The sequence below is a fragment of the Psittacula echo genome (genome assembly GCF_963264785.1).
Source record: "Psittacula echo genome assembly, chromosome: 1".
NCBI classification, from domain to species: Eukaryota; Metazoa; Chordata; class Aves; order Psittaciformes; family Psittacidae; genus Psittacula; species Psittacula echo.
Genome location: NC_137735.1, coordinates 22,165,730 through 22,187,220, shown reverse-complemented (window position 1 = coordinate 22,187,220; position 21,491 = coordinate 22,165,730). Strand labels below are relative to the sequence as shown.

Below are 21,491 nucleotides of genomic sequence, written 5' to 3'. Positions count from 1 at the left end.
TTCCTACCAACTAACTCAGTAACAGTTTCACTCAGAATTCTGTCTTCTGTGAATCTCTCTTTTCAGCATATAACTGTATGGAGAAAGGCATAGATAGCTCAGTTACACAAAGGTATATTTCACAGACATCAGGCTCTCAAACAAGCTTTTGGGTTGCACACTTTTATAGAACTATTCCTAGATGCCCACTTACATTGGCACCCAAATATCTCTGAAAATTATAGCTAGCTACAGCCAAGACAAGACAGGGTCATCTGTAAAGTGTCTTCAGAGCCAAATTGACAAGAGCAAATGGTAAAAGCACTGAACACCAAACAGTTTTCATCAGCTGGATTTAACCACTGAAACTTTGAAAATTACAAGCCAGCATACCAATAGAGCATCAAAGATTTCCTGCATAAATATGAGATTTAGGAGAACAGTAGTGAAAGTAGTAAGGTGAAAAGTTTCATCAACAGTGTAAGATGCATGAAATGCAGCAATAGATAAATAGAAAGGGAAAGGTAAAACACAGATGGCTTTTTGCTTCGTTAGAAACAAAAGAAAATGATAGAGGAGAGATTGCAAAAACGGTGGCTAATGTGGACAGTTTTAGAATCAAGAAGTGTGAATTGTCAGTCTCTGGGAAGGGAGAATATCTAATGTCATCTGTAGAACAGCAAACTGCATGATTACAGGTATTGGTTTGTTTATACCCTTATCTGTAGTGCATATTCTACTCAATAATTACCTTGCATAAAGCACAGGAAGAATTAGCTTTACAGGGATTTTTTGATTGTTATTACCACTGCATATCAGAAAAAAATGTTCTTATGCTTTAAAGAAGGACATTAATGTCAAGGTTAATAACTGGTACTCTGCATCTGGAGGCAATTCATAGAGTCTGCAGATGACAATATGAACAAAATACTCAACCCCATTTCTTTCCATTCCAACACAACTGCAGTCAACACACAGATCCTCAAGATACATGAGTAGCACACACTTGAAACTAAAATCTTCTACAAGCTGTACAGTTATATTTGTACAATGTCTGTTATCCCTTGTCACAACCACTGGAAAAAAGAAAAAAAAAAAAAAGATGGCACCAAAGCTCATGTTTTCCTCAGCTTCCACATTCAAAGGAGAGAAGGAGAAAAAGTGGCTGTCTCATTAAATTCCTAAAGCATAATGATACTGATTATCTTCCCATGAAATGTGCATATTGTTTGCTCTTACCATTCATTGAACATTCTTTACTAAAGAAGGACTTGTTCTTTGCCAGACAGCTTCTTTATTAAAGCTAGCTATAGTGTTATCATGCTTACAGCAGAATGGTAGAGATACAATTCTTCTTTGTCATGCCAAAAGCAGGGAAATAATCAATCATGTTGCAATTAACAAGGAGCTTCTAGTCTTGCATTTCATAAACTGGATGGAAACCATACAGGAGAAAAATGTTAATAGAACAATAACTCTACAAGCCAAGGCCTGGACATGTTTACTCTAGTAACACAAAGTACAGTTATTTATAAAGTTGACAAGCCCAACTGTACCCTGTGTGGAAGGGGCTCTGATGATCAGAAAAACTGGTGGCTCTGAAAATGTAACACACAATCAGCTTTTAAATTAGCTTTCTTATTCTTTTTATTACTTTTTATAACCTGATGAGTCTCATACACTATCACAGATATCTAAATCTTGTTTCACAAACAATAGTGCAGTTTCTCTGCACATGAAATATTAGATACTAATGAATTAATTTAACAGAAATATTTTAATGGTGGGGGAGGGAATGTGCATTTACAAAATTCTTTTCTTGGTGGTTTTGTGTCTTAAGCACATTCTTTAGTGCTGTGGCTTTGTTCAGTTACTGATTTGCAAAACTATGTGCAAGCTGAGATTGTGCATACTTTAAAGGTATGAAGTCTTAACTTACACAAGCATATGTACTATGCAACATTTTCAAAAGATTCTCTCAGGTTTTTTGAGTTTCATTTGCAGTACTTACATACAACTAATAATACATAAAAAAACTGGTACATAAGCAAAACCCAAATTACTTTCAGGCTGTTACTTGCACTTTAAAATACAGTTGGTGCTAGGTTAATGACGTCCTTAGTCAGCTTAATTCTCTCACTGTCATTCTGTGGCTTCCCTACACGACAGAATTGTTGTTTAGCCTACAGCACACCAAAAAATGTGGCTTGATATCCACCTGTCAAACTAGAATTTGCAACAATGCTAATTAGTAGTGACTGGATTTTGACATGCTAAGCATGATCCTACTCTTTAAAATTGCTGAAATAGAAACCTGGAGGGAGCAGAAGAAATTCTGAGAAGTATACTGGTATCAGTATGCAGACAATCATGGCAAATTTATTCACAGTATTGTAATCTGGTCACTACAGTTTCTACCAGGATACAAAGGTCTACTTTGTGTTAGTCATGTTGATCATTCTCAAAGAACAGCTCCCAGACAAAGAAAACAGAAACATTGTTTTGAGTGTAGCATATATCATGACTACTGATGAAGGAGCTGAATTGGCAGATTCATTAACCAAAATTTTTCATGCACTTTTGACATGACTGAGGACAGAGGAAGCCTGCACAACAAATACTGAATTTGCTCCCAGAGCCTACATATTTTCATGAAGTCTATTGCATATGAATCCTCTTAGAGGCACTGTTGCTCAATATTTTTTTTCTACTTCTTTCCTGCCTAATTGTTTTACTATCTTTGAACATACTGGCTCACAGGTACATACCTTGGAGTATTTTCTAAATAACAGCGCCAATATGCAGGAGCTCTCCAGAAAGAAATGTTAAACCCAGTGAGGATCTGTAGAGGTAGTTTTTTTGGTTTTTTCTTCTGTTCTTTTTGCTGTGTGGGAAAGAACAATACCCTTGCACAATTAAATACACAGAGCAAACCAGTCTCAAAGTTTTATCAAAAGATTGCATGAGGGAAAGCAATTTTCAGAGAGTAGTTATAAGTTTACTGGCAACATCCCAAACTGAGTATCTGAAAAGCAGAATCTCCCAAAACATTAGCTACTCCATTAGTTTGTGATCTTTTGCAGGTAGAGCACAAATATTGTTAAAACTTCGGCATTTCTGCTGCATTTCTGGAAACAGTTCAACAAACCTCTAAATGTGTTTCCACCCTGAAAATTTATTTTCTGTGATTAGGGGTAGCTTGAATTCAAAATTTTATTTCTGTTAATTGGTCTCTGAAACAGAACAGCTTCTGGAAAAAAATCAGTGCTTGCTCAGCACTTCCTATTTTCACAGTTAGCACTTAAGTTCCATTCTAAAGGAATATGGAAAGAGGAATGCAGACATGCAAGTTCTTCATTGCAAACCATTGTCACTCCATTTCTTTATATCACAACTGCTAGAGGTACAATTCTTGAAATCACTCTTTGTGGCATTATCAAAATGTGAGCACTATAAGACTAACTACTATGTAGTCAAGAAGAAAACGGGAAAGCATTCAGGAAGAGTTGCAGATTTTTTTACATATTTGCTTAGGCTTTAAGGAATTTACATATTTGCTTAGGCTTTAAGGAATCTCCTGGAAGGCATGCTAAGGCACATGAAAAACAAGGAGGTGGTTGGTGACAGCAGCATGGCTTCACTAAGGGGAAATCCTGCCTCACCAATTTGATGGCCTTCTATGATGGGGCTACGAAAATGATGGACAAGAGCAGAGCAGTTGACGTCATCTACCTGGACTTGTGCAAAGCTTTCGACACTGTCCCACATGACATCCTTGTCTCTAAATTGGAGAGACATCAATTTGATGGGTGGACCACGCGGTGGATAAAGAGCTGGATGGATGGCCGCACACAAAGAGTTGTGGTCAGTGGCCCGATGTCCGGCTGGAGACCGGTAACGAGTGGTGTCTTGTTCAACATCTTTGTGGGTGACATGGACAGTGGGATTGAGTGCACCCTCAGCAAGTTTGCCAATGACACCAAGCTGTGTGTTTCGGTTGATACTCCGGAGGGAAGGGATGCCATCCAGAAGGACATTGGCACGCTTGTGAGGTGTGCTGATGCCAACCTTATGAAGTTTAACCATGCCAAGTGCAAGGTCCTACACCTGGGTCGGAGCAATCCCAGGCACAGATACAGGTTGGGCAGAGAACAGATTCAGAGCGGCCCTGAAGAGAAGGACTTGAGGGTGTTGGTCGATGAAAAAATGAACATGAGCCGGCAGTGTGCACTCGCAGCCCAGAAAGCCAACCATATCCTGGGCTGCATCAAAAGGAGCGTGACCAGCAGGTTGAAGGAGGTGATCCTGCCCTTCTACTCTGCTCTCCTGAGACCTCACTTGGAGTATTGTGTGCAGTTCTGGTGTCTTCAACATAAGAAGGACATGGAAGTGTTGGAACAAGTCCAGAGGAGGGCCACGAGGATGATCGGGGGACTGGAGCACCTCCCGTATGAAGACAGGCTGAGAAAGTTGGGGCTGTTCAGCCTGGAGAAGAGAAGGCTGCGTGGAGACCTCACAGCAGCCTTCCAGTATCTGAAGGGGGCCTACAAGGGTGCTGGGGATGGACTATTCATCAGGAACTGTAGTGACAGGACAAGGGGTAGCGGGTTCAAACTTAAACAGGGGAAGTTTAGATTGGATCTAAGGAAGAAATTCTTTACTGAGAGGTTGGTGAGGCACTGGAATGGGTTGCCCAGGCAAGCTGTGAATGCTCCATCCTTGGCGGTGTTCATGACCAGGTTGGATGAGGCCTTGGGTGGCATGGTTTAGTGTGGGGTGTCCTTGCCCATGGCAGTGGGGTTGGAACTAGATGATCTTAGGGTCCTTTCCAACCCTAACTCTTCTATGATTCTATGATTCTATGAATTAATTGTTGAAAGTTTTTTAATTTTTATATGTTACAGCATAAAAGGGATCTAAAAGGTAAAAGAAGAATAGATAACTCTTGGTATTTCCGTGCCCATCGTTTTCCTATATTCATGAACATAGATAGCATACTGTACACAATCATATATACCACAAAAATTGCTTGTATCTTTGCAAGTAGTTTCTGACCTGCATTGGGAATTTCTATTTACACTGGTATTTTCAGAAACATGATCTTCATTTACCTGAGAACACTTTTGTGTGTGTAGATCTCAGTACAAGAAAATACATGGAAACATTAGACATTAGCTACCTTGCATATAAAAGTCTACACTGCTGATACCTAGAAACCCACCTAGCTATAGTGCCACACTTAAACTACTGGAAAATGTAACATTCAGCTGTGCTTTGGTGGGAGGGAATTCTAATACTGACAGAGCTTAATCCCTGCAAAGGGTTCAAGCCTGCAGCTCTTAACAGAAGCATTGATTTCTTGCAGCTCAGGCATGTAGGCTCCTAAAGAAGTCTGAGATTAAACTCTCAGCAATGTCCTACAAATTTTGTATCAGTCAGTTCAATAGCTAACTGTTGCTGCCTGCTGACTGTCGTAGAATTCATTCTTATCTGTCTACATGATGCATAGGGGGATGAGATGTTTAATACAGGACTGTGAATTCAATAACAAATTCTCTAAACCTTTACATATCACAGTCATTTTCCGGATCCAGTCTAAATTGCACAGAATCTTCCTGAGTATATAATATCTCACCTTTCCTCTTTGCCTCTGCCAAAGCATAATACCTGTTTTCAGGACACAGGCTAAAGTTGCACTAATATGAAATCTGCAGAATTTTTTATTTTTCTTTCTTTCTGATAACTTCACTTTTACAGGTAGGAAGATAGATGAGTTTAAGCCACATGGTGATCCTTGGAACGGTAGTTGCAAGGAATACTGAAGTATATACAGAACATATTTTAACGCAAAAATTATGTAATTCACCTAAACAAAAAAAACATGCATCAAGCTATTGTAATTCTGCTATAAACAATACAAAGTATAGAATTACTGGCTTTGAATTATAAAATTAATTTACATGCTAATAGGCAGACATTTTAAATTCAACATACAGAAGAATGAAAAAAAAAAAAAAAAAAAAATGGCCTGCCAGATCACAACAGTACTTGTGTACTGAAGAGTAAAGAACTGGAATACCCTGGACAGTAGAAAATAAAGACAGGTAAGAAGGAAAGAAAACCAGAAGGTTTTGCATGGATCCCTCTTGTCTTTGGTGTTTTCAGCTCAAAGCCAGAAATTTAGAGCAGTTATAAGTGAACAGACCCTAGCAGAAGCATTCAGGTGTATGTGTCCTCCAGCAAAACAGACTTAAAATACACTACTAAGTAGAAATGGCTAGGTGTAAGCATGCAAATTTTCATGTTTGCAGATTTTATGTGTTGAGTTCTTGTGCTATGCTGAAGCACTAAGGTCTTTCTAGACTTAATTTGATATTGAAGGCATCATAGCTTCATTTTCACAATGCTTAATCTGACCTAATCAGCCTCGCAAAGCCAGAGCAGCTTGATGTCACTGCATCTGCTGCACGGTTGCTGTACAAACCAGTTAATCCACACACAAATAACAAAGAATTGACTTTTTAAGATATAGAGAAATAAGCTGTAGGTTGACCCTTTGTAACTGGAATTGAAGTCGATTCTTTTGGTAAACTACATATGCACATTTACTGAAAGATAAAGTAGAAAATAAGTTAAAGTGTGAAATTACAGCAGCTCTAAATTTAGTACAGAGATTTTCACGAAGACAAGAGCACTGCTGATTTTCTTCTCTGAGGGAAAAAATCCCACAACAACCCTATTTAACAACAAATTAAAATTAGATTTTATCCTTTAGACAATATTTCATTGAGAACTTGAATAAGTCCATCTGCAATCTTTGGCGTTTCTGCATTGCTACATAGGAGGAAAGAGGTGTTTCCTGGGATTCTTATTTGCATGCTATTCTAATGCTATTCACATAAACAATTTGTTTTAAGGGACATACCATTTGTAGCTTGACTACCACATTACAGTTGCGTGAAGAAAATTGCAACACACAAACCCTCTAAACCTTTATTAGTCTTCAGCTGTATGGAATGTGTTTTAACCTGTCAGATCTTGTGTTCCACTGCTCTAAGATCAAGACGTGTAATGTTCATCAGTTTAAATTATGTCAGAGACAAACACTATTCACAGCAACTTCCTCAAACACTGAAACAAGAAGCTTGTGTTGAATACTATAATGCCATTTGTTATCTATCTCAGCAACAGAGAGAGTTCATTACTGAAAAAATTAGTTTCTAAGTTACTGATGCTGCACTGTAAATAATTAGAATCAGCAGAACTGTTCCCAAGGATTTTTCTGCTGTGTTTTTACATATGGCAGCTGCTAAGAATGAGTAAAATTTACTTATTTCAAGGCACATTTTTCCTCAATATATATGTGTTTCTATAGCATTTACTGCAAGCTATATAACATCAGGTTGATATTGCAAATGAAACTGAGACATAACTTTCTTTAGTATCTCAAAAAATTCTAAGAGCAACTTGTGTTTTTCGAAGCTAGTAGTTCTGCAAACGCCACTATTTTGAATGAACAGCTTAAAGGCAGGTTCAGCACACGTTGCAGGATGTTATCAGGCAGTTAAATTAAAAATGGTAACACACCAGAATAAGGCACAGAGTTATTCTTCAGTAAAAATAAACCAGCCTTAAACTAATGGATAATGGTACTTGTCTAGAACCACAAACATATAGAATGAATGGCACCTTGCCTTCATAGAAGACAATAGCTCCTGATAAAAAAGTGCAAAGCAGGGACTTCTGCACTGGCACAACTGCTCTTTCCTTTGGTAAGGTAAAGACTCCTGTTTCCTACTAAATTCATAGATGCTTTGCTGATCTAGAAGCTTTATACACAAGGTCAATGCAAATTCATCTGGAGCTACTGTCCCAGCTAACAAATGCTGTTTTATCCCAGTGGAGCAGCTGTTCTCATGTCTCTTCAGTTTAGGTAGAGTTAGGCTGAGGGATAGGAATGGAGCCAATAAGTTAGGGTGGCTACAATAAGCTTAGAAGGCAAGATGCAAAAATTTCTAAAAGGTTACAACATGATTTTAAACCACTGTAAGATGAAAACCCTCTGTGACTACCTGTATGATCTCCCACATAAAAAACCAAATACAATCATGAGAAAAATCTATGAAAGCTGCTAAAACTGATATTCTAAACCAGTTCTATTTTTTCATAACTGCTGTCTGCCCACTAAACACTTTTTAACCTCTATTACACTTTCACTGCAAAGTAGCTAAGACATTGAATTTTCACAATGAGCTAGATTAAACTTAGTAGTTAGCTGATGGTATTGGTCCTACTTTTCTTACTTCATTGTTATTAAATATTTACCATCTGCTTCTAGAATTTCACACTGTAATGACTGCCATTTTTCAGAATCTCCCACTGTTTCATACTGTGCATGAGGTTGGAAGGAAGCAGTAAAAGCTAGTATTTTGCTTGCTACATATACAAATTTTCTCAGTATGTTCAGTGGTACGGTGCTCTCTCCATTCTGGAAACAGAATACAGGCTCTATGTACCATACAGGTTATATATCTCACCTCATTTTGCCTTTATGTGCAAGACTACTGAGGATAGGAGGCTCTCCACAACTGGAAATCAGTTTGTGAAAAGTACAAAATATGTTCTCAACCCTGCAGAAGAATGATTTTATTACAAATTGTGGCTACTATCTTCTAGTAATGTTTGAAATACTATATGCTCTAGAATGGTTACATCTCACTTCAGTCTCAGCAGCAATGAAGAAAGGTACTTAAATGGGCTATAACCATATTGCAGAAGTCATGTGGAAAATAAATAGACTTCTTCCACTCGTTGTTCTGATAAAATGTAACCCAAAGCACAATAAATCCACAAGCAGTTCTTCAACTTTGGATCTAGCCACTTAGGCAGTAAGGCATGAGCCAGTCCTTTGCATTAAGACTATTAGCATCTATAACTCTCAAGGTAGGCTTCAATTTTTATTCTTTTACTCAACTTTATTGGAAGGTGCTGCATACTGAGTATTTTTCTCAGGATAACAAACTTAGTATCTATTTGAGTATATTCAATCTGGTTTTGTAGCTCCACTGGCATTAAATATTTACCTTCCACTGTTGAAAATTCAGCATCTTAATGAACACTTTCAAGTTTTCTCTTCTAACTCACACTGTTTTACATCTGCATTTTGAAAGTAGTAGTAAAGGTTAGTGTTTTCCCCATCACATGGAAAATTATACTTGTAACAGATAAGCTGATGTAGAAATGGGACTTTCATATAATTAGGTTTCAAATGACTTTAAAATACACACTAAATTCCTACAGAAAAACAAAATAGCGGATTGACAGATTAAAAAAAAAAAACCACCACCAACAAAACTTCTTTATTTTAAAATGCATACCATGATTCTTTAAAATCATTTCAAATCTGATCATTTCAAAGTAGCCACTGCAAAGGAATAACCAGGTCTAAGGATCCCCTTTAGCCTCTGAAATAAATAACCTGTGGTAGAGTAAGTTTCAGTGAAAAAAGCTTCTGCATTCCCCAGGTAGATGAGAGGGGAACAGATATGAAGCATACTGACTGAGCAAATGCCATCCCTCACACTATGTACAGCTTTCCTACTCACAAAATTTTACCTCAGACTACACATAGATTTTTAAAATTGTCTTCCTTAACCAGAGGGTTAGAGGTGATTTGCGCAGATGGAGCCCGAGAAATAACATGCAGCTCAAGATGTGCCCTTAAACTAAGACGGTTGGAGCTTTCAAAACCCAGCAAAGAAAATGAAGCAGAACTGGAATTACAGAACAAATATCACAAAAAAATAATAGAGTTCATCAGTATACAAAAATATTATGTGTGGGAAGAGACAAAAGATAGCCCACAATAGAGAAGGTTCTGCTTTAATTTTTGTTTTCTTGCACTAGGGCAGTAAAACATGTACAAACAAATGCACATTCCAGATGGCTAAAGCAGGCCCATTCATTCCTAATAGATTCAAGACATTGTTTAATACAAACTTCACTCTCGCAGAAGCAGAATTATCTCTGCAATACTGCCAAAGTCAGTGAAAGCATAAGTTGCCTGCTGTGCAAGTGTCATTGCACCACCCAGCATGCCCCAGGAGGTGCATGCTAGGTAAATGTCCCTGCCCACATTAAGCCACCTCTGCTGATAAATTGTGATTCTGTAGGCATTAGAAGGACCTTAAGTAGAACACAATTTCATGGACATTGAGCAATACTTGAGTATAACTAATTCATAAACAGGAAACATGGTTTTCTTTATCAAATCTTACCATCTGTTGCATATACTGTAAGTAGAAAAATCAAAGAATTGGAGCTGATTTTTCCTCACAGTGATCAAACTCTTTTGAATTCTTCTGTTTGCTTTCTGATTGTAATACACAGAAGTTCATTGACTTCAGACCATTTTTACAAGTTTCTGACAGCCAAGAAACAAGGAAAAATAGGATTATCATCTGAAAGGAAGCCAAGCATTTGGAAACAATTTAAAAAATAAAATACCTCTTTTCTTCTAAAGTATGTTATTCAGATTTTTTTTTTCTAAACCTGTTTCAAAGTATGTCACCTGCTATATTAAGAAACAAGTGCATTATAAAACTCTTAGTAGCATTTCTTTCATTTGGTAGAAGGAAAAGAATTTTCTAGTGAGCAGACAAATACAAAGTTAGATGCCAAGGGTCCCATATTCGAGAAGACAAAAACAGTATAGTGATGCCTTTATATTCTTTTCATTACTCATTTTTCCTAAAATCACTGATTTGAAAAATATGACAGTAAGGAGTCGCATTGGGCTAACTTAGGAATAAACACTAAATCTATTTACAACTTCATACAAAATGAATTTTCCGAAATTAACATCTAGCCATGTCTTTCCCAGTACTTTGGAATTACTTTAAAATTCTTCACTAAACACATAATTTTATATAATGTGTATTCATATATGCATATGTATGTATGTATGTGTACACACAAATACATACACTAACACATTAAAAGTAAATATTATGGATGCAGGTGGCTGCATGTAGAAGACATGCAGACAAACACGTTTCCTTTTCCCTTTCCTTCTAGCAGATGCCTGGGAAACCAAGTCAGTTGGAGAGAAAAGCATATGATAAAGTATTGCTAACTTTTATATGGAAGTGATAGAAGAGAGCTTTAAGCTGAGTGTTCAGGAATGAGATATTGAGGCTGCCATATATCTGTGTTTGACTATACCATCTCGTTACTTACTAGTCACTGAAAATCAAATAGAAAGGATTACAAATTGAGCAAAACATCATTGTACCAATGAGTATTTGAATAGCATCCCCAACATTCACAGTTTTGTATCTGCTACACTGGGCTAGAGGAGTCAGTGTAGTAGTTTTTAAGTCTCTTAGCCAGGCATCACTAACAGGCAATCCTATCTGTTTACAGAACCAGATTGTATTCACAGTCTGTTTTTGGTGTCTGCTTCTCCAGTAACTGATTAGGGGAAAGCTGTAAACAAAACCATCTGCTGGTGTCAATACTTTTTCCCTAACCAGGTAATCACTTTCTCTGTACTAATTGCTGCTCATTTCCTGCTAATGTAATTTTTCAAGGGGAATCAGGTGTTTAGTATTGGGAGGTCAACAAGTGTTGGCTTTCAACTTCTTTTATAGGCAGCAAAAACATAGTTTAGGCAAGCTAATCTACCACAACATTTACATTTACAACTAGTCAAACAAGCTATGAAGTGTACAATGTGAAAGTTTTATAGACCTTGGTTTCACAAGGAGCTTAAAGGCAGGTTCAATTTCGTCAGGTTTGTGTTAAAAAAAACCACACTGTAGCCTGAAATGACTGGTGGCTATGGTCAATTTTATCAGATCGATTTATGAAAAGTTAAAATGAAGCTACACTCCTATTAAGTCAAAATGGGATTTTCAATCATGATAATAATTCTTTATTGATTAACTTAGTTTTCTGAAATAAAATGGTTTCCTCTAGGAATAAACAAGATCTCTGCTCAAGAGCACAAAAAATGTAATTCTTAAGAAAAACTTGGTATTTTTAACACAATCACTTAGCAATAACATAAACAATGTCTTCCACTTAACTTGTTTAACCAGACTGGAGGATTGCGTGTTTGAGGCATATTGAAGGTTAGGCAAGCTTCTGATTTTCCAGGATGATTAAAACTGACACAGCACACTTGTCTGTCTAGGAAGACAGACATCTTTGTTGGTGACATGGACAGTGGGATTGAGTGCGCCCTCAGCAAGTTTGCCAATGACACCAAGCTGTGTGGTTTGGTTGATATGAAGGAATGCCACCCAGAGGGACCTCGACACGCTTGTGAGGTGGGCTGATGCCAACCTTATGAAGTTTAACCATGCCAAGTGCAAGGTCCTACACCTGGATCGGAGCAATCCCAGGCACAGATACAGGTTGGGCAGAGAACAGATTCAGAGCAACTCTGTGGAGAAGGACTTGGGGGTGCTGGTCGATGTGAAGCTTAACATGAGCTGGCAGTGTGCGCTCACAGCCCAGAAAGCCAACTGTATCCTGGGCTGCATCAAAAGGAGTGTGACCAGCAGGTCAAAAGAGGTGATCCTGCTCCTCTACTCTGCTGTCATGAGACCTCACTTGGAGTATTGTGCACAGTTCTGGTGTCCTCAATATAAGAAGGACATGGAAGTGTTGGAACAAGTCCAGAGGAGGGCCACGAGGATGATCGGGGGACTGGAGCACCTCCCGTATGAAGAGAGGCTGAGAAAGTTGGGGCTGTTCAGCCTGGAGAAGAGAAGGCTGCGTGGAGACCTCCTAGCAGCCTTTCAGTATCTGAAGGGGGCCTATAAGGATGCTGGGGAGGGACTCTTGATTAGGGACTGTAGTGATAGGACAAGTGGTAATGGGTTCAAACAGGGGAAGTTTAGATTTGATATAAGGAGGAAGTTCTTCACTGTGATGGTGATGAGGTACTGGAATGGGTTGCCCAGGGAGGTTGTGAATGCTCCATTCCTGGCAATGTTCAAGGCCAGGCTGGACAAAGCCTTGGGTGACACGGTTTAGTGGGAGGTGTCCTTGCCCATGGCAGGGGGGTTGGAACTTGATGATCTTAAGGTCCTTTCCAATGCTAACTATTCTATGATTCTAAGATTCTATGATATTAAAACCTGTTATCATATTCCTATTTCACAAAAACTGAATTAGAAGACAGTTAACACCTAAAGTTCTTTTAAAGTCACTATCTTCTGTAGCCTTAAACAACAGCTAAGTATGCACAATCCACACAGCATGATATATTTATATCAAGTGCTCCTGATAACACAAATGGTTTCATGCAATAAACACTTGTCTATACACACATTTGTACAAACAAAGGCATCTGAATAAAGGGTCTCACAGGAAGAAAAGTATCTGGGTGAACTGGTGTTCTGAGGACAGTAGGCAAATCCACGAGTATATCCACCATATTTCTGTCATCAATGCTCTGATAAGAATTTCTAGTTAAAAATTACTTCATTTATCACCTTCTAATATCTGAATGCTATATTTCTGTTAGGTCAGTAATGACTTAAAATTAAGAAAGCTATAGTTCTGCAGGGGTAGGGAGGTGGGAAAGGGGGGGAATATAGTACTTTCTGTTCAAAGAATAAAGGATATTCCTATAATACTTCTATAAGTATTAATATGTGTAAGCATAACATATTTTACTTCATAGCATTTTTGTTGTGCCAACAAAGCTGCCCCTAAAATATATTTTACTTAGAAATACCTCCAAGGCATTGAGTTCCTTGTGGTATAATTCATACACTTCAAAAGAATTACATACTGTATTTTAAAGGATAACACATCAGGAAATTATTTTAAAAAAACCTCTTAAACTTACTAGCTGTACCTATTAGTCATATTTTCTGTGCTGAATAAGTATGAATTTGAATAGCTTTGAAAAACAGAAAATTTCACTTCTTTCATGCTGTTCTACTGGTTTATCATTTCAGGTCTTATGCTATTTTCTAAGCCATCTTAACGTGTGCAAACATGTCAAAATATATCATAATGTTAATATTTCCTATTTTTATTAAGAATTTTAAAAATAATTTTTTTATATGTATTTGTATACTCTTACTAAACAGTCTATTATATTTATTCTTTCCAGAAGAGAATATAAGTTATATATTGGCAGGACCACACTACTGCTGTGGTCAGTTTCCAAGGATCAGGAAAACAGTAACTTTTAAAAATATATATTGATAGTTCTTGCTAGTGTTACTTTTCTGAATAACACAGGCATTTTTAAACTTATGAGTTCATGAAAAAAAGAGTCTGCTTCAAGAATTTACTAGATTTCCAGCTTTTATTTTTAAGTAGCAATTAAATTAATGGCAACACTAATTTCTTTCAGCCCCCACATTTACATTCTGGTAATGAAACACTGAAAGTGATACATGTGTAAAACAGAAGCACACGTTATGGTTAGAAGCAACTTAATAGTTTGCTTCCACAAAAACAGGGAGTTGCAGTTGCCAGGGATGGATTCTTTATCCTTCTGTGAGGCTCATATACATACATATATATATATATATATATACACACACACATTTATATATCAAATACAGGAAAAAGGAGGAGATGATAGTACTTTTACAGGTAGTGAAATTAACCCATCTAGAAGCAGAAATTATTAGACTATCACAACTTTAACATGGAGTTTCACCCTGAAACAACCTAAACGTTAATAAATAAATATAAATCAAAACTGTTTCAAACAGAAGCAGAGGAGAATGAATGAATGAGAAAGAAATTTGTTTGGTAATGAGGGATAGGAGGTATGAAGATTAGAGAGTTGGAAACTTTCACTGGGAACAGTAAGAAAGCACAATCTCTTAGGAAAGAACAAAACAAGAAAAAATGTAATGTGCAACAGAAGCATCTGAACCTTTTCACAAAAGCTTATTAGGTAAGATCATAAGAAATTCTGATAAAACCAGGTCGTTGGTCTTTCTTGCTCATTTCATACTGATTTGTTTGCCTCAAAGGTGGGGTGCTGGCATTTTTTTTGTTTGGGGTTTTCTTTTTTTTATTTGTTTTGTGTGGGGGAGGGGAGGTTGGGTTTGTTTGGTTTTGGGGGGGGATTTTTGTTGTTGGTTTGGGTTTGGGTTTTTTTGTTTGTTTTTTTGTCTGGTTTTTTTTTTCCTTTTCCTCAAAGAAACAACCAATTTACAGTCTTTGCTTCTTCTTTTAATGACTTTAAAGGAATCAATGCTCTAACATGTTAATTAAGACGAAAACAAAGAAAAAAATGAAAAAAAAAAACCAAAAAATAAACCAACCCCCAAAAAACCCAAACAACCAAACACAAACAACGCAAAGTTATTTTTAAATATTAATCTTTATGTATGACTGGCCAATGGAAATCAAAGTCTTTTTTTCTGATTGTAAGACATGCAGGAGTGGGGTGGAGGCTACAAACCCAAGAGGTTCAGGTCTTCTTTTGAGTACATGGCTGTTGTTTCCAAAGTTAGATAAGTGTGCAATCAAACAGGAATAAGAACTGGGTGGGGCCTTTGCTCATTTGCTTTTAAAGAAGCCAAAATTTTCTTGCTTAGGCTTAGCAGAGAGACATGAAGCTTCCAGCCTGCATGCTGCTCTACACAGCACTGTGCCAACCGTTTGCTCAGGCTCTAATCCCCACTTGGAGTCTGCTGCTTAAAAGAATCGGTGTAGGATGCATCTTGACTCTCCTCGGAGAAACAAGAATGACAAAAAGCGGTGAATAGCTTTAGACTAATACCATCAACTCCAATGCAGCTACGGTTTGCAATTATCATGAAAAGCATGATCTAGAATCAGTGCTATGATGTTAGCCATGCCAATACTTCAGGGCTCTCCCTATCACAGCTTCAGTCACTCCTCTGAGCACTCCAGCACTGCATGAGCAATCCAAACTCACATCAAAACAGCATCAGAGTGCCTCACAGCAGTAGAAATCCAATAGTGCTGAATGACTTATTCTTCAACAGTAATTGCAGAATTATTTTAAAATGAGATCAGAATTGCTGCAGCTATTCTTGAGTTTCTCTGATTCTCTTTATTCAATTCCTGTGGCTACCCAGGAAGCATTAGAGTAACAATAGACATATGGAATGAAGTCAGTGAGGCTTTCTTCAGATTCTACTGGGGGTGAAAACAACTAAATATGCTTAGCAGATGTAGCTGATACAGTGTATCTGTCTCTAGATAAGAGTTTGTAAATCACAAGCTAAATGTCAGGAAAAAGAATTAAAAGTAGCCCTACAGACTTGATATGAAAGTTATTCAAATACATACATGTACAGCATTTGCAGTGTTGCCTATAATTCACAATTACCAGGATGCCTTTCAGTCAAAATACATGTCTGACAAGACTTTAACTACCATGACCACTATGTGAAAACTTTTCTTTTTAAAAGTACTTTACTGTTCATACAAACTAAACTTACCTACTGAAATAAAGAATCACTCAGCTATATGGAGAGCACACCAAATATTCACACTGTGTTAAACAATTTCTTCTGGGTGACAGTTGTGGTCAGTGAACTACAATAGTTAATCTGCTATGAAGACTGTTTATGCCCCAATGGATAACAAGCTGACTACAGCTAGTCCTCCAGTAGAACTTGATAGAAACAGAAGAGCAGCTGCTACCAGGGTTAAAAAGAATTCACTGAAGGTACAAAAAGCATGTGTTTTCCTGAGAAACAGTCTCTAACTTCAAATCTGATAGTCCCTCAGAATGCTATCTTAAAGGCAACTTTTACTACTGCAATATTTCTCATTTGTTTTCAATATCTATAGGACTGTATTTTAGATTGTTTAGAGGTTGTTTTGCACTACTCCTTAACAAGAAAAAAAATCTGATTATGCTGTTCTAGAATGAGAAAAGGTTCTACCTCCACCCCTGCAAAAGATACTCAATTTCTCCATTAATTTGTCACCATAAAAACAACTCTAAAAACAATAAATAAGACAACTCTAAAAACAATAAATGTCAAAGCTAATGTTATGATCCTTTTTCCATGTTTTTCCTCCTTCCATAAAAGATTATAGAAATGTATCTTAAAATACTTCAGTACAATACTGTTGTGGTTTAACCCAGCAGGCAGCTAAACAGCTGGTGGGGTGGTGTGAGAAGCAGAAAAAAGCCTTGACTGAGCATAAGCACTATGCTGTGTCACAGCAATAACTAGAGATATCAGTGTGTTATCAACATTATTTTCACCCTAAGTCTAAAACACAGAACTATCCCAACTACTAGGAAGAAAATTGACTCTATCCCAGCAGAACCCAGGTTCAAATACCTACCCTGCCAACAATATAGACCAAAACATATTGACCTAAGATTTTGACAAATTTTGACAAAATCATTTCACAGAAATTAAGAATGGGATTATCTGATAGACAACTTTAAAACTCACATGCATTTTTCACCTGCAAAAATAAATCAGGGCTAGGAATTCCGATTCCTTAGTCATTCTCTCTTAGTACTGTAGAAGAATTTTAGCTATTAATAAAGTATCCCTCCCCCAACAAAATCTTATAAAGAGCAATTGAAAAGTAATTAAAAGCACAGAAGTTCAGTGAACACTATCTAGTTCATTCTTGCAGCTCAAGAATTATTTCCACTCTGTACCCTTGAGGCAAGATTTCAGTTAGTCGGGATCTTCTGTAGAGATGCTTACTTGACTAAATAACACTTCTGATGCAATTCGTGCAAGTCCTCCTGTCAAGCACACAGCAGAACTGTGCAGAGCTGACTGAAGAATACCAGTCAAGTAAAACTCACTGATTGAGATTTGTGAAAACAAATCACCTTTAAAACAAATAGCAGAGCTTCAATCAGGCTTAGGTCTGAGGATGGAAACCTAGTAAACACCACTAATGTTATTTAATAACAGTATTTAAATCCATTCTGTTTTCCCAAAGTAATCATATACGCTTCCTGCTTATCATCTATTAATCCATAAAAGAAAGCCATAAATATATCAATAAAAAAATCCTGTCAACAAGAAGATTCATGAAAAGAAACTTTTAAAATAATCCAAGTATGCAAAGAGTGTCTATCACTGTTATAATCCACTAAAATTAAAAAGGAAGATTACGCAGATTCATCTGTATGCTTGGGTAGTTTGATACCTGAGATACTTTAAATTCATTCAAGAGAGAGCAAAACTAAGACTGAAGACCATGAATGGATTTGCTGATCACCTGTACAGTAAACCTAATGTTTAAAAATGCAACTTTGTATTAAGAGTAATTTGTAACCAAAATTGCTATTGATAGGGTTTTGTAGCAGCTTCAGTGACTATCTCTAGCCACAGCCTGAACAACACAGATAGTTTTGGGCATGAAATTCTCTAAATTTATCCTGTGTTCTGCCTTTTAGGACTTGTGATTGAGAATGAAGTATCACACAAACACCGTCCTTTTTATTTGTTTATTAAATTGCTAGGAATACAATTCAGGCCATGGATAACTGCAATCCTTCCCTGCCCAAGGAGACACAGGCCCATACTGCTCTCACTGTTACAAAGTCTGAGGCATAATCTCTCTGCTTACCAGGCAACATAAAATCACTAGGGAAAACAGGGAAATTAACCCATGCCCTTCCTGTAAAACCTATTTGGACTCTTTCCTGGGAACATAAAGATCTAAGATAGATATTTTTTAATAAATTTTAAATCAAGCATTCATTGAAACAACAACTGAGATCCAGGTGTCCTAGGGAAAACCGTTAACCTTTCTCTCTGAAATAATAATGCTCAGAAAGAAATCAATGTAATAAGGACTATGCAGATTAACTATGAAGATAATATTAGTCTTGGTGAACTGCAGTTTACCCAAACAGCACAAATAAAATGCATTATTTCTTCCCATTTTTACAGTAAGTTTTAAGAACAGCATTTCTCAAAGATGGCTTAAACAATGAATCATAGTTGTAATCCTTGTTAACTGAGCATTTTTATTGTTTTGTTTTACAGAAATGGCAGCAAGTCACCAGTTATATCAATGCTAGCTAAGACTTATAAATCCTTAGGCTAATTTACTCTGACATTATCTTCATTGACTTCACTCGGAACTGTGGGGGTTTACTGTAGTGAACATAGCAAATACCACTTCCAAGTTGCTGTCCTCAGATCTGATTTTGTTAATGAGGATAATGATAAATGCCCTGATTCACAGAAATATACATTCTTGTTTACTTTGATTTTATATCTGAAATGATTTGGTGATAAAAGGGCCTAATTCAAAGTCTACTGAAGTTCACAGAAACATCTCCATCCTGTTCTACTGGCTGGCATTAACCAGTCTCAATGCACAATCTATTAATACCAATGACCATTAATGGACTTAGTCCAGCAAGCTTCATATACATCAAAAAACTTTTAAAAATAATTCCCTTAGTGATGCAGCATCTTCAAAGAAGTACTTTTTTATACAATTCTGACTTAAAATGTGTGACTATGCTGCATGTTGGGTGTTCCACAGCCTGTAACACTGCACAGAATCACAGCTGGTACCGAACTTTCACTGTGTCAGGCCGTGCGCAGGTCAGGCCAGGACCTTTCTCTAAACTCAGGTCCCTTTCTGAGATCCATATCATACTGCTGTATGATAAAGTACAGAACAGGAATATTAGCAACAAACTATAAGAAACAGAAGTTAATGATCAGAAAATTTTACATAGGAGAAGCAGCAATAAATACTTATTAGAATTCATTAGAATTGTTAGATCAATTCACATGGATTTAATTTTGCAAAGTCTAAATGAGAAATTTCACAGGTTTGAATATGCTTATATTTCTTTCTGAGGAGAAAGACTAAAGCCATCTGGTTCTTTTTTCAGTGTTGTTAAAAATCTTCATTACTCTACAGCCTTTTTCATATATCACAACAGTTACCCTTTTAAAACAAAATTGTTACAAAAGGAAAAAACTTTTAAACAAAATCCTTTGATACATGAAAGAAAGTCGTAAGGCTTTTCCTTAACAGAGATTTTCAGTTTGTTTTCATTCCAAACCTTAAAACAACGCGTGATTTGGAAATCTTGCAGAAGTCTTGGGGAAATACATTTTTTTATAGTTAGTGCTCAGAAGAGTTTAGAAAACAAAAACATTTTGTGATTATTGCAGTGTAATTTCACATTATTGTAAATAAGCAAGTACTTCGTTTAGTTAGTTTCAGCCCTTATCTCAGGATTACTCTTGTAGAGAATTTATTGAGATGCTTCTTATACTATATATATTGTAATTCTTAGGGAAAAGTAAAAAAGGTAATCCATGACACTTTATCATAGCTATTGACCTGGCAGAAAAACTGTTCTTACTAGAGGTCTTCACACATTTTCTAGAAAGATTTAAAATAAGCAGACATGAAGAATCTTCAATCTTTACATTGAGATGTATTCATTCCCCTGACAAAAATGTTACAGCATCACTTTCAAATCAAAAGCCGTATCAAGATTTATCATTAAAAGAGAAGTTTGTTGTTTTTGTTTGGTTGCAGTATTTTTTAAACAATTATGTAAAAATATTATCACTGTCTATGTAGGTTTTAAGATCAATTTTTGTCATTTTGGCTGAGCAATATTAACGAAGCAAAGCAAAGCTTTCCTAAGCACTGTCTCATCATACCATGCACATGAATAAATCCTAGTTTTTATAGATTCTCACTTGTTTAAAAAACCAACAATAAGAGCAAAGTTTAGTTCTGGAGAGATGGCATATTTGAATTTGCTAAAAGTGACACACACAACCAGAAAGCAGAATAAAATTTAGTGCCTTTGAGCAACATGCAAACAGTTCTGAATAAAACCTTTCCTTGCAGCTGGTGTGATCTGACACAAAAACACCTCAACAGCCACATACAGAATGAATACAAAATATACAATCTGGTATTGATGTCTCTTTCTTCAAAAAAAGAGAATTCAGTTGCTCATGCTCACTTTTAATACCACATAGCTAATGGAAAAATACAATATTAACATATAGAAACAGCTATATATGCATAAAAGATTTTTTCTTTCAGTTTTCAGTATAGGTTTAAGAAATTGTCAGGTTAAGATATTGTGACTTTAATTTATATGCGTATGGATTTACTAGGTACATGAGGGAGCAGAGTGAACAATACAGAATGAGAACAGAGCAAGCAGGAAGGATCTCCTTCCTCCATATTAACAGTGCTGAAAATTCACATAGTCTCTAGCTGCTGCTTTACACTTTGATTTTTTCCTCTAAATACTCCAAAGCAAATAGAAAAATAAAGTGTGTGTCATAGCTAACAACTGTCTTGCTCAGGCTACATACCTGTGAGCCAGCCAACCATGCAATTCATTGGGTTACTAAAGTTTACACGCTGTTATCACAGTTTCACTGAAACTCAGATGCAGAGGCTTACAGCCATAAACAGCTTTACGGAATGATATATTATCAAGAGACATAATTCACCATGAGCAAGGACTATGTATCATGCTATAAGAAATACTACTGATTAGTATT

At 36.7% G+C, this 21,491-nt stretch overlaps 1 protein-coding gene across 3 annotated transcripts in view; it reads right to left on the bottom strand.

The window, feature by feature from the left end:
* PCDH7 (protocadherin 7) overlaps positions 1-21,491 on the bottom strand; it is a gene marked incomplete at its 5' end in the record, with an annotated part of 309,969 nt that overhangs the window by 73,431 nt on the left and 215,047 nt on the right. The gene's annotated exons all lie outside the window — the stretch shown is intronic.